Below are 12,796 nucleotides of genomic sequence, written 5' to 3' on the forward strand. Positions count from 1 at the left end.
CATCAAAATTGGAACAGCAGATAGCGGAGGTTGAGCAGAGAGTGAGTGATGCAGAGGATAAGGGATTCAGAAGCGACAGAGCTATCCGCTATCTGCTCCATAGAGAAGCGAAACTGACAGCCAAGTGCAAGGATCTAGAGTCGAGAGCTCGGCGAAACAATCTACGGATCTATGGAGTTAAAGAAGGAGAGTAGGGTAATAATATGATTGACTTCATAACCTGATCCGCACTTCACTCATGCTGAGGACTCTTATTCAAGGTGAATGATGATGTGTATCAAATAACTTGGAGTGTAAATGACCCTTTAAAGCAGGGGTGTCAAACATACGGCCCGCGAACCAAAACCGGCCCGCCAGAGGTTCCAATCCGGCCCACAGGATGACTTTTGAAATTACAGAGAAGACATTGACTGCAATTTTTCAATACATGTAACTTGTATTTCAAATTTGTCCTACAGGGGGGGCACCTGAATGGCACTCCAGGACTTTTTTTTCTTAAAGTGAGGAAAAAGAATATTTGCAGTTTGCATGATCCGGTGGAAAATCATAGACTTTTTGGACCGGCTGGGGGGTCCATATAGGTCTAGTACAGTGGTGTCCAAACTTTTTTCAAAGAGGGCCACATTTGATGTTGTCTGAATACTTCAGGGCCAGTGGCTCCTACTGAGACTTAGGAATCATAAAAGTTATATGTGAAATCTCCATTTAATAACAATTATTTTACATTTTTTTCTCAATAAATCAGTAACTAGGAAGTCCTCAGTTCTTGTAGCAACGTAAACATTAGCAAACGTTATCTTCCTCTGGAGGAAGAGGTTTTTCTTTAGGGTCGGGCAATGTGGGAAAAATATTGTCTCATTTTTTTTCCTATGGCAGGATCACGATCTGGATTTCATCACACTTCTATTTCATGTTGTTTTTAAGACTTTTCTGACCAGCAGACAACAATTTAAGAACTAAATAATTCTTGTCCTGCATTCTGAACTATTTTTTATGCATCAAATTTTGCCTTTTCTGCACAATTTCATAAGTTTGATCTTATCTTGTGTCCTCTTTTGTGTCTTCTGAACTTTTATTGTTCATCAAGAACATTTTCACATCATGATAAAAACATTAATTTGAAAAACCTGTCAACTTTAAGAGTTCTTGTGTTTCCTCCTAATTATATTCCTGCAGAACATCCAGAGCTTTGAATTTATCAAAGTAGTCCATATGAAGCTTTTTGAGACATTTCTGGATTGACTTTAAATGATCTGTTGGTGTTTATGTTGATAACATGAAGTGTGATCGCGGTAGTTGCTCACAGCTGACTTCTTGGCCCTTTGTTTGCTGAGTCATGGTAGACCGGCCTCGTGTCGCGTCCGCTTTGTTTGTTTGTTTGCTTTAAATGCTTTTCATTGTATCACTGATTAATTTTGTTTTGAGGTGTTATCTCTTATGTTTGGTTTATTCAGTGGACTGTAAATTTGAGCAGTTACATGTTTGCACAGTTTTAACAGTATTGGATCAATTATCAGGTTTCCGTATTTAAATGCTTTTACCTCGTCTCGTGTTTATGTTGACGTTATTGTAATTTCTTTGGTTATTGGGATGTTTACATTTTGTTTGTTTTGTCCTGTGCAGCTCTTACGGTGTGTTTGTTTATTGACGGCATGGAAATTGAGAAAATAAACTCATCTGTTGAGAGTAAAACCATTCGTCCTTGCTGGGATCGCTACATGGAGATTTAAGTTTGTCAATATGCATGATATACATCCATATTAGGTGTTGGAGTTGGGAGTTGAAGGAGGAGGAAGAAAAAACAAACAAACAACAAAAAAAACCACTTTACTTAGAGTGGGCTGTTGTCTATTGGAAAGTTGGAACGACACATAGTCACATTCAAGCGATGATGCCAGGATTTATTTAGTGAGAAAAGCAAAGGGAGAAGTCAGTTAATGCTTAATGAAAACAAGTTCAGGGGGATATGAATGGATGGTTGGGTCAATAGAAAATAACAACAGGACTAAACCCAACAGACTGCAACAAGGACCTAATTTAAACAAACAACTCTCTTTTAAACCAAGTAACTTCGGTGCCTTAACCGGACCACACTATGCCTTTAGAAATGTACCTATTTCTAGACATGTTGATAATAGGATCTTGCTGTGCTTTTTCCAATCGGTGATGGTTGTGGGCCAATATCTCCTCAAGCTGCTCTCATATATTTGGCAGGAAACTGTCATTCCCAACTTTCACGACTCTCAGGACCAGCGTGATGATTTTGCCACAATGTTTGCCATATTACAAAGCTCACTGAAACATTTTTACCACAGTGTCAACAGGCAGGTGTGGAATGAGTCAGACTCTTTTCTATGGATTGATTTGATATGACGTGTGTGATCAGGTTGTCCCTAGTGTTGTTGTTGCTGTTGAGAATTAATCACTGTGGCTATGGGAATTTGACCAATCAGAATCAAGTATCTAATACAACCAAGTAATAAAAAATGGTAATGGGCTCTTTCTTTTGAGATCCACATCCCTACAATTTAGTGTATGCTTAGGTACAGTTGAGGCTCCTGCGATGCTAACTGGCAGCAGACAATGACAGGTCAGCCTTAAGGTGAGTTGTGTGGCTGACAGCTTAAATATACCACGATAATAAAAGGAGCACTTTGGATGTTAAGGAGTTTGCATTGAGTGTAAATTTCAAAGAACGAAAAGTTATCTTTGCAAGTGTGTTTTTATAGTTTCACAGTTTCCAGACAGAACAGAGGACACGCACTACAATATTTTACGATCACCTCTCTGGGATTTACTTCATTTGCTTCTTAACAGATTGTCCTCTTTTGTCTTCGCAGGCCATCCTGCAGTATCTGTGTGGGTCCCTCTCAGTCTGTGTCCGTCTGCGTGGGTTGCTCTCAGTCTGTTCGTCTGCTCACGTTAGTCTCAGTTAGTGTCTCGCTGTGAGCATCTTTCTGCCGTTGTGCCTGTCTGTGCTCATTGTTCTCCCTCTCTGTATGTGTATGTGTGTCAGTGCTCGCTCCAAGCTGTTGGGGGTCCTTTTGTCAGAAAACCAAGGTAACACACAGCTTGTTAAAGGTCACAGGGCCAAAATGTTGTTGTGGATGAACACACAGAAGTAAATCTTGAATCCACTTTTTTCTTGAATTGTACTCTTGTATTTTAAAGTGTATTTCCTCAAATTTAACCTTACTGTATTACAATGCAAATTAACCTAATGATTTGCATTATTATAAGCCCCCAGCTCCGCATCTTATGAGATATATCTAAAACACAAACATGAAACCCTGCATCTAGTGCACTACTCACAGCTCTAGCTATCGCCAAGAAAACAATCCTCCTAAACTGGAAATCAAAAAAGCTCATCAATATTGCTCAACTGAAGAATCTTCTAATAGAACATATATCTCAAAAAAAAACTTCCTGCCTCTCTCAATCACAAAATCAGCTGACTTCTCCAAAACCTGGTCTACATTTATCAATAAACTTACCTCTGTTATTGCCTGAGCCCCAATCCACAGTAGGGGAGAACGGGGTTGGTTGTCACACTTTTTACTGTTTTGAAGATTGCTCATCATTTCTACATTAAATTGAAGCTTAATGTGTTGGCTTGAAATGTGTATCCCTCTCATTTTCCAACTCATTGTAACAAAAAGGCAATTAACTATCAAAGACACTCTGACACATTGTGACAACCAACCCCATCACGGGGATGGTTGTCACACACTATGGGGTTGGTTGTCACAATGGTATTTTAATTGGGAAAAATATTTTTTTTTAAAGTAAGAAGGCAGAACTAAATTTGAAAGTTTAATTGCACTGACAAGTGATAGGCCTACCTAACTTAATGCATTTTAACATAAAATGAGCAAGGATCATGAACAGGAAACACATCTTTAGGTCAGCCTATGTAACAACATACAGAACAAAACAAATAGGCTGAACAATAATGGCCGACTCAACTAGGCTACATGCAGTCACTGTCTGAGTTACAGTGATGGCAAATGTAGGGTCTGCGCACTCCAACTCATTTCACCATGCATGATTTTGCCAACATAGGGGTTGGTTGTTACATGTGACAACCAACTTCAAAGAGAATGTGACGACCAACCCCAAATTGATTTTTTTTGGTAGCATCGAGGCTAACAACCATCTAACAATTACTTAGCTAGCTAATAAAGAACTAAACTATAGCTTTCACCCTCAAACACTTTGTAAGGGTAACACTTGTTTTGATATAAACCATTCGTTTAAAAGCCTAGAAGAAAAATACTGAAGAGATGAATATTTACAATTTGTCATGAAAAACACAAAAAGTCCTCTCACCTCAAGTTCAGCTGTCTTACTCCAGAGAAGACTATGTAGGTGTGCTCTGATCCTAGTTCTGGAAATGTCCATACCCCAATTTGAGAGACAGTGCCCTCTGGTTGCGAGGTATATCGAGTGTGCCAACCAACCGGTGTGACAACCAACCCTGTTCTCCCCTACTAACTCAAACACATAGACCAACTTCTTTTACTTAGACAAACCACGCACGCATGCCTCTCCCTTTATGTCCCCTAACGGCACTCACACTCCCTCACTGTACTATAAACGTTAAATGTATGTCAACATCACACAACATAATCGACACTCAATGCTTAATTATTATTATTATTTTTTAAATGTACTTATTTTCTTTCTGTTATTATCATGTATATGCATGTGTGCATGTATGTGTATGTATATATGTATATATATGTGTATGTATGTATCTGTTTATATGTTTTGCGTACACGTGTGGCTAAAATGTAAAAAAAAAAAAATATTACTCTATTACACTGCAAATTAACCTTATGATTTGCATTATATAAAATTAAAATAATAACTGATGCTTCCAGTCATTTAAGCTTGTTAAACCTTGTTTATTCCAAAAGTTTCATGTCTTTCAGAAAGATAACTGTGCTTTTGAAACTGCTTTCAGTTAAGACAGGAAGGTCTGGCAGTACAACATTCTGATCATTAAAAGGGCTGATGTCTTCCATCGAGATATGATTTTTAATGCATGTATTAGATCTGTGGCTAAACATTAGTTGAATCTTAAGCAGTCTGCTCATTGTTGAGGGTAGTGTTTGATGTGCAGCAGCCATAGCTGGAGGATTGTAGCAGTTGTCAAAAACTCTGAACGTCTTGACAAACAGGCTGGAGTAACAGAGGATGAAGATCAATGGAATGTCTTATCTCCGGGCTTTGAAAAATACCAACTTTTAACTTAAAATGCTGAGTTTTTCCTTTTAATTTGGTGCATTTGGGTCTCCAATAAGTTGGGAGTTTTTGAATTCTACTTCATGTCATACACAGGAGGTTTTCGTTGCTTGCTGCTACTTTTGATATGCACCTGAAAGCACCCGTTTGAAGGCAGAGATGACTTTGTCGAGAAGTTCATCATTATGATCAAAAAGAGAACATCTTCCTGGTGTCATCGCCAACAACAACGGCTCCCTGTTTTACAGTGAAAAGTACTGATCTGCATTTTTTTCATTTCAATGCTCACATGTAAAACAGCAAGGTTCCACTATATTCACCCGTTCCCTCTATATTAGTTTGACACCAAGTTCTGAAATAAAGCCATGAAAAATCAGTCTCTTCTAAACATGTTAAAGTTTAAGATGATTATTAGACTTTGTCTTACTTAAAGTAGCTTTGTTTAACTTGTGTTGTTTTGGGGCTCTTGTGCAATACCCTGACTTGGTGTTATGATAATCTAGATATGCAGGTCCTCAAATGGGCACTGGAGGCTGGCAACAAAAAGCATGTCAATCCTAATTGGGCCCATATTAAAGGAGCAATATGTGAAATATCTACTGAAATAAATTATGAAATGACCTTAATTTATCATTCGACATTGAAGGTGACATATTATGCTCTTTTTTAATCAAAATATATTGGTCTAGAGGTCCCCAAAACATGTCTTTAAAGTTTATTGCTCAAAAAAACACTTTGAAATCAGTATTTGGCATGCCTGTAAACCCCTCTTCTTCAGCCCTGCTCAGAACAGGCTGTTTTCTGTGTCTGTGCCTTTAAATGTGACCAAGCCCCCTCAGAAAGTGGATGTGGCCTCTGCTCTCCAGCACGTTGTTCTAATGTTTACGTGTTGGCTGAATATACACGGCTGCTCACAGACCCACCTTACTTCAACCCTCTGAATTTGATCCAGAATCTGATCCTGACGGAGAGGCGCCTGCAGGATGACCATTCTGAAGGATTGGTCACAGATTTAGTGTTTCTTGTTGTTTTATTTGTCAGCATGTTGACGTGTGTCTTGGTACACAACAACGAACATGTAGCTATGTGGCTATGCTAACTAGCGCTAGCACTTTTCCATGAAAAATAAAAATCATCCATTAGATCTTCAAATCTGCAGACGTGGGGAGTAAAACCGACCTTTGTGTTTATTAAGACAGCCTACAACTAGCATGCCTTCCTCCTAAGATCCTTGTCAGCACACGTGTGCAGGGAATGCAAAACGGAGGCAGAGTTGAGTTGTATTTTATACAGTCTATGGGCTGAACAAGCTCCGAGCTGTGGCTTCCGTTACAGACCGGATGTCGTTGTGACGTAAGAGAAACACAGAAAACTGAAACGGCTCGTTTCAGCACACATTTACAGAAAGGTGGAGAAATCAGAACGGGGCGGAATGGATTTTTTCAATTTTTGGGGGGTCTGTAGACCTGTCAGGGACACATATCTCAGGTAAAGAACCATTAAAAAAATCGATTTTGCATAATATGTGACCTTTAAGGAAACATGCCATGTTGACAAACGAGCTTCCCTGACAACAAAGCAGCTGACAAGCCGTCCCCAAAGTTTTGACTCTGGTTCAGAACAGTCTGTATTCGTTATGACCTGAGAAGGAAGGCGGTTTTAAGGCACCCCAATGCAATCGTTTTGGACGCCCCTCAGGTTGCCAGTTATGAGGCCAGTTATCACAGCAAACCAACAGGTGTTGCAGCAATGGAAATGGGACAGCAAACTAGTTCGGATAAACCTGTGACATATTTTTCCCGCCTGAAATAGCCTCCGCATTTTTCTAAAAAAGCTCCATGACGAGAAACACGGCAAAAGTAGGATGATTATTGGATACACAATTATTGGGTGGTTGAATGAACAACCCTTTCGAGTCTCAGTACATGGGGCTTACTGGACCAACTGGCACCCTCAGTTTTATTTCAACTATATCAGCCCCTGGTGACTTGACTCATCTCAAGCTGCTTCCTAGCTTGTGCAATGTTTCTTTTAAAACGACTCATGTGTTGAGGCCAAGATGATGAACTCCAGGCTTCAGAAAGGCAGTTGACAGACCAAAGGGTGATGCAACATAGGCTGTGTCCATTATTTATGCAGTCTATGCATATTACATACCGGTCTGGGAGCAAGAGGGCAAATTGAGAATCCTTCTGGGACCAAGGTTTACTTGTGCTCTATAACTGTCCGTTTTTAGCTTTTTTGTTCTTCAGTTAATTCTCTGTTAATTTGAGGGATTTATTAATTTCACAACATGCCGGACTTGAGAGGATCACAGCAGGTTTAAACAAGGTCAAGCTTTTCAATGGATTTCAGTTATTTTGATGTAACAGGGTCCAAAACAGAGCCTGTAACACACTGATCATGGTTTGTTTCTAGCTCAGCTGATAGTACCATAAATCAAGATTAAATGGCAAACACATTTTAATCATTGGATGATATTGTCATGTCTGCTGTAAGGTGTTATTTAATGAATATGAAGCACACTTGTCAAACCAAGGCGTACAATTTGGGGTGTAAATGGTATAAAGTAGTCCGTCCAGCAAAACATTTTAATCTTCTAAAAAAACAGGAAAACCTCTTTAATTTAATATATTGACCTGAATATAAAACAAGGTTGAATTTCTTTAATATGCATCTGAAACAGTGCGATTGTCTTACATTTGGGGTCTACAGTTTTGAACGCCACTTATCTGTAAAGCAAGTGTTCCCCTATTGACTGGGGCTAGCTGTCACTCACAACTACAGTGCCAGGCTGAAAGATGAAAGATGGAGAGACACAGTGACAGTGCCGAGCAGAGTGGCTCACGAGTAGGCAAAGATATTTCACAACTGAGGTGGAGTTATGATGCCTTTTCACACAGCTTTGTTGTAATGTTATGACCTGAGAGTTATGCCATTACAGAAAACATCCAATGCTATCCTCCATTGTTGTAACAGTACCTGCTGTTATTATGTGACTTAAAGCTTGTAGTTCTCAGCCTCTATGGAAGGTCTCTATTGATGGAACAGCCCGAAGTTTGATTAACAGTTAAGATATGAATCAAGCTTGTACTGGCGCTTGTTTACAACAAAGTCATCATGTTTCTGGAGCCTTCATCTTTGGGAAGAGAAAATTGTTGTATTGAAAGTTGTAACTTTCCTACACAACCAAAAGAACACTTATGGGCAACTTTTTTGAGACATATTCAATCAACAAAGTGCAGTGCTGAGGAAAAAGCCAAGCAGTGAAATGTACTTGCTAGGCGAGGCAAAATTTGGAAGAGCTGTTGGGTAGGCATGTTCTTGAACAGTGTCCTAGTAGGATGGCAGAGCCTGGCGTCAGGTTTAGGCCAAGTCTTGTAAAGTTCTTGAAACAAGCTGTTCAGAGAAGCCAGAAAATGTGTCCACGCCAAGCGGCAACCTCCGGTCTCAAAATATGGAGCCCATGCGGAAGTGTTATAAAATGCAATTCATCGAGAATCCGCTTGAGGCTGGCTGGAGAAACACCGGAAACCACATAGACACCAATTCAAAAAAGACAATCTTTGCAGCATTAATAAACATGTTTACAGCCTGGTTCAAAAAACGGCTTGGCTCTATGTAGCTCATTTCTCTATCAGCACACACTGTACGGGGGTGAACTGTTTTCTAATGTGACGGTTCAGAAGATATTAATATTACGAGTTTTTGCCCAAATAAGGACATGACTGACTTGACTCCCGGACTGAACACATAGCTGTTGGCTAAGAGGCTCAAATTCAGCCCATTTACCTCACACTATGCCTGGTTGAGTTCCACATTTCCAATATGGCTGCCGCCGTCGATTGGCTTCTAAACAGCGCTCAGGAACAGATGGGTGACGTCACGGATACTACGTCCATTATTTATACAGTCTATGGTCCACGCCAACATCCGTACATAAAACGAGTTGGTCTCAGAAAGGGTTTTCTAAAACCTTATATTAGGATTATATCTTTAATTTGCTTGTCATGCATTTTAATGTTTTTTTATATGCTCGTCATCATTGTAAATGAGGGCTTGCTCACAATGATTTTCGAGTTATATAAAGATAATTATGTTATATTCTCAAAAAAAAGTGTGTCTGTTGGGGGGGGGGGGGGGGGTAGTCTTTTAACCCAGGTCGTCTTACTATATTGGGACAAACATAAGATGACAGATTTGTGTTAAAAAATGAAAATGACTTTAAGTAATTTGCAGCCGATTTTGGCTTTCAGCCCCTTGGATTCTGATTCAGGAACAATATAATTGGAATTAAAATCTACACAGGAGGGGTAAACATGGTGGTTTGTCTGAGGGTGGCAAGTCTGGAAGTATTTGGAGAGGGGAGTCACCAGAGACTAACTTTTTTTTTGTCTCAACTCTTTAAATGTTTTGGCTTTGAGTGTCTCTCCCCTCCACCAAATAAATACTGGATACACTCCAGCCCACTAAAACCCTGAATGGGAATAGGCAAAGAGAAAAACACATTAAGTGTTCAATGACCCTCCTGATGGGGTTGAATATGAGTGGGGCAGCATGAATTCTTAAATATAGTTGGCATTATCGCCACTTAGCTTTCCTCTCATTTCTTACAGCTAAGCTACTGTAGCACACAGCACCAATGCTACTGCTGCAGCAAGGACTCCCACAGTGAAGATGTAATGAATAATGACATCTTCAACCACATTTTATCCACGTCTTCACTTAAGGCATCCCTGTATGAATACACTGTTGAGTGGATTCTGCAAAGAAGGCTCGTCGGATCTGCTGCTACGAGTCAAACAGCTTCCCCTGAGGAAAGACATTGCCAGGCATGATGGAGAGACAATGCTTGGTGAAGCATGCAGATACTGCACAGCCATGTAGATACTGCACAGCCATGTTAGCAGAGATTGAAATTGAAGCACATGCTGCAGCACATCAGTCTGCACTTGCTCACGTCAGAGAAATTCTCCACAGGCCGCTCTAATATTGTCTGTATAAAAAATGAACAGGGCTCCTACCTTGGTTGAACTCTGGCTGTCTGATATAACCCAGAGCAGTACTCGGCTACAACTTTGATGTGAGGGTGCATCTCATGTTGGATGTGCTGAAAAAACAGAGTATCATACATTTTTGTTTCGTTGGTTTCTCCTCATCTTTTCAAGAACCACAGGCACAAATCCAGGCTACAACGAGATTTAGAGTATGACTTTGGTGTTTCTATTGGCTGTCTCTCTATCTGCTTTTATTAATACTGGAACGCAAAACTTGAGCTTTGATGAATAAAAACATTTATGATCATTTTTCCTACCAACATTGCCACTGTGATACATTTCCATATTTTTCTGGGCTTGTCCTTCTCTGCAGGTTAACAATGACCCCTAAAGATAGTGTTATGATACCATCTTTTTCCTTTCTGATGCAGATTTAAATCTACTCAGGTAAAAGTGAAAGTCACCCATTAAAAAAGCACTTGAGTAAAAGTCTTAAAGTAGCTCAAATTAAATGTACTTAAGTATCAAAAGTAAAAGTACAAAGAAACAAAACAGCTAGAAATAGTTTTTTCTCTCACAACTTTTGTTAAGTTTAATTCTCCCTCCCTCTCTCCCTCCCTCCCTCCCTCCCTCCGTCCATCTCCTCTTGCTCCCTCCCTCCTTCTCCTCTTGCTCCCTCCTTTTCTCCCACTGCTCCCTCCCTTACTTAAATAAGGTCCTCAAATTTGCGGTTCATCTTTAGCAGAAGTTGGTTTTCAAAATTGCGAGGGTCCTGCAATGCTAAATATTCGTTCACAGGCTGCAGAGGCAGGTAGAGGTGTGCTCAGCTTCACAGACAACTTGCAGACAGCAGGGAACGATTTCAGTATTGACAATATGGTATCCATACGTATTACTGCAATTAGTTCATTCACTTATTGCAATGTGTGTTTTAGGTTTGACAGTGAGTTTTGGAACACCATTATTATTATAGAAGGCATTCCTGATATTGGTAATGGTATCAGAACAACTCTAATGTTTTGGTCCTCTCTCATCTGTAAAGGTCTGCTTTGGTTTTCCTACTTCAAATGACTCTGAAAATCAAGAGTGAACCAGCAGTTTCTGATTTGTAATACATAAAAAACCATAGACAGACATGTCTTTGAAGCCAAATTGCTCAAAATTAACCAAACACTCCATCCAAACTGAACAGGTGTGGGGGAACCATTGTGCTACGGTTGGCATTGGTTTGTGTTAAATTAAATTAGCATAATTTAAATATAATGCCAATGCTTTCAAGCAGCTTCATATCCTCTTGGTATGAAGGACAATTTTTTGGCCAACATGTTTTTGTCAGAGCCCACTGAGTAGTCCACATGCTTTCATTTAACAGTATTGTATCTGGTGCTGTGCAGTCTAAACGAGTAGCGAGTGTCATCTGCTGAACTGGCAGTATCTCATATCGTTTATCTGGCTTTTGATTTATGTACCTACTCCACTGCTGCACCGGCGTTCTTATCTTTTATCAAAAGCACATCACAGACTTCCTACGGGCTGAACATCTGCAGCAGTTCAAACCATTGCTAGGTACTCGTCTACATTCTTCTTCTGATATCATGTAGCTGCTCTGTTGTTCATTTCATAGGATGATTTACCTGACTTTCAATCCAAAATGTCACCTTGTTTTTCTTCCCTAAGTCGGTCATGAGAGTGTGAAAATGTTTCCCTGTTGCATTCAATGATGCCAAAACAAAAGAGATTGCTCTAATAGAATTAATGAGTGTTTGTGAACTCTTCTGGGATCACATTATTTAGGGGGGAGTGACATTTGAGCTGCCAGACGCATTAATTTAAATTATGTGCTGCAAGAGGTGGAGGATTGATCCAAATGCACTGTAGAAATATTAATATAAAAGTAAAACATTAAATAGCTGAGGAACCATCATTACAATTAAGCACACAGGCTTTCACAGACATAAGTTAACCCTTTAAGCTATTAGATCACATAATAATCTGCAGTGTTAAGATCCTAGCACTGTGTTAACACAGATTAGTTCACAGATGCAGCGTCAGACAGAAGAATTTTTAATGTGAGGATTAAAAATCAAAATTCCTGCTCATGCTCTCCTTAGCAGAGCAGTCTTGCTTCTGAGAAAAAAAAGGCTCCATATGCACCATAGAAAGTAGCTGCCCTAGGGATCGCTCTAGGAGCTTACAACTGGAAACACAACTAGTTCTCAGTCATGGTAATTTGGGAGGAATTTGAAGGAAAAAAAGATAAATTGCCTCAAAGAATAAACTATGTAAACAAAGGAGATAACACTGAGAGGCCCATTCAGGATTTCATTTTTTTTTTTTTGAGGACTTCTGCAGCAAATAAAGCCCATTTTGCTCCCTCTCTTCATTTTAAAGGGTAGTCATTAATAGTCCTGCCGATGATAACTGGATAAAGCACAAGGAGAAACACTACATATGTCATTTCCTCCAGTGCGTAGGAACCCTCGTCTGAAAAAGTGGAAACGTATAGAGGCAGGTTATCCCTCTTGCAATACTGTTGAGTCAACAACTGTCTG

At 39.7% G+C, this 12,796-nt stretch overlaps 1 protein-coding gene across 2 annotated transcripts in view; it reads right to left on the reverse strand.

Moving 5' to 3' along the window:
• The window catches only part of nrg3b (neuregulin 3b), a 554,663-nt gene that overhangs the window by 445,700 nt on the left and 96,167 nt on the right, over positions 1 to 12,796 (reverse strand). The window contains exon 3 of one of the 2 annotated variants that reach the window (XM_034708523.1): positions 10,272 to 10,357. The exons of the other annotated variant lie outside the window; for it this stretch is intronic. The gene's annotated coding sequence lies outside the window, so the exon portion shown is untranslated. The remainder of the gene's footprint in view (positions 1 to 10,271; positions 10,358 to 12,796) is intronic. 2 annotated transcript variants of the gene reach the window in all.

Source organism: Notolabrus celidotus, chromosome 18 (genome assembly GCF_009762535.1).
Source record: "Notolabrus celidotus isolate fNotCel1 chromosome 18, fNotCel1.pri, whole genome shotgun sequence".
NCBI lineage: Eukaryota > Metazoa > Chordata > Actinopteri > Labriformes > Labridae > Notolabrus > Notolabrus celidotus.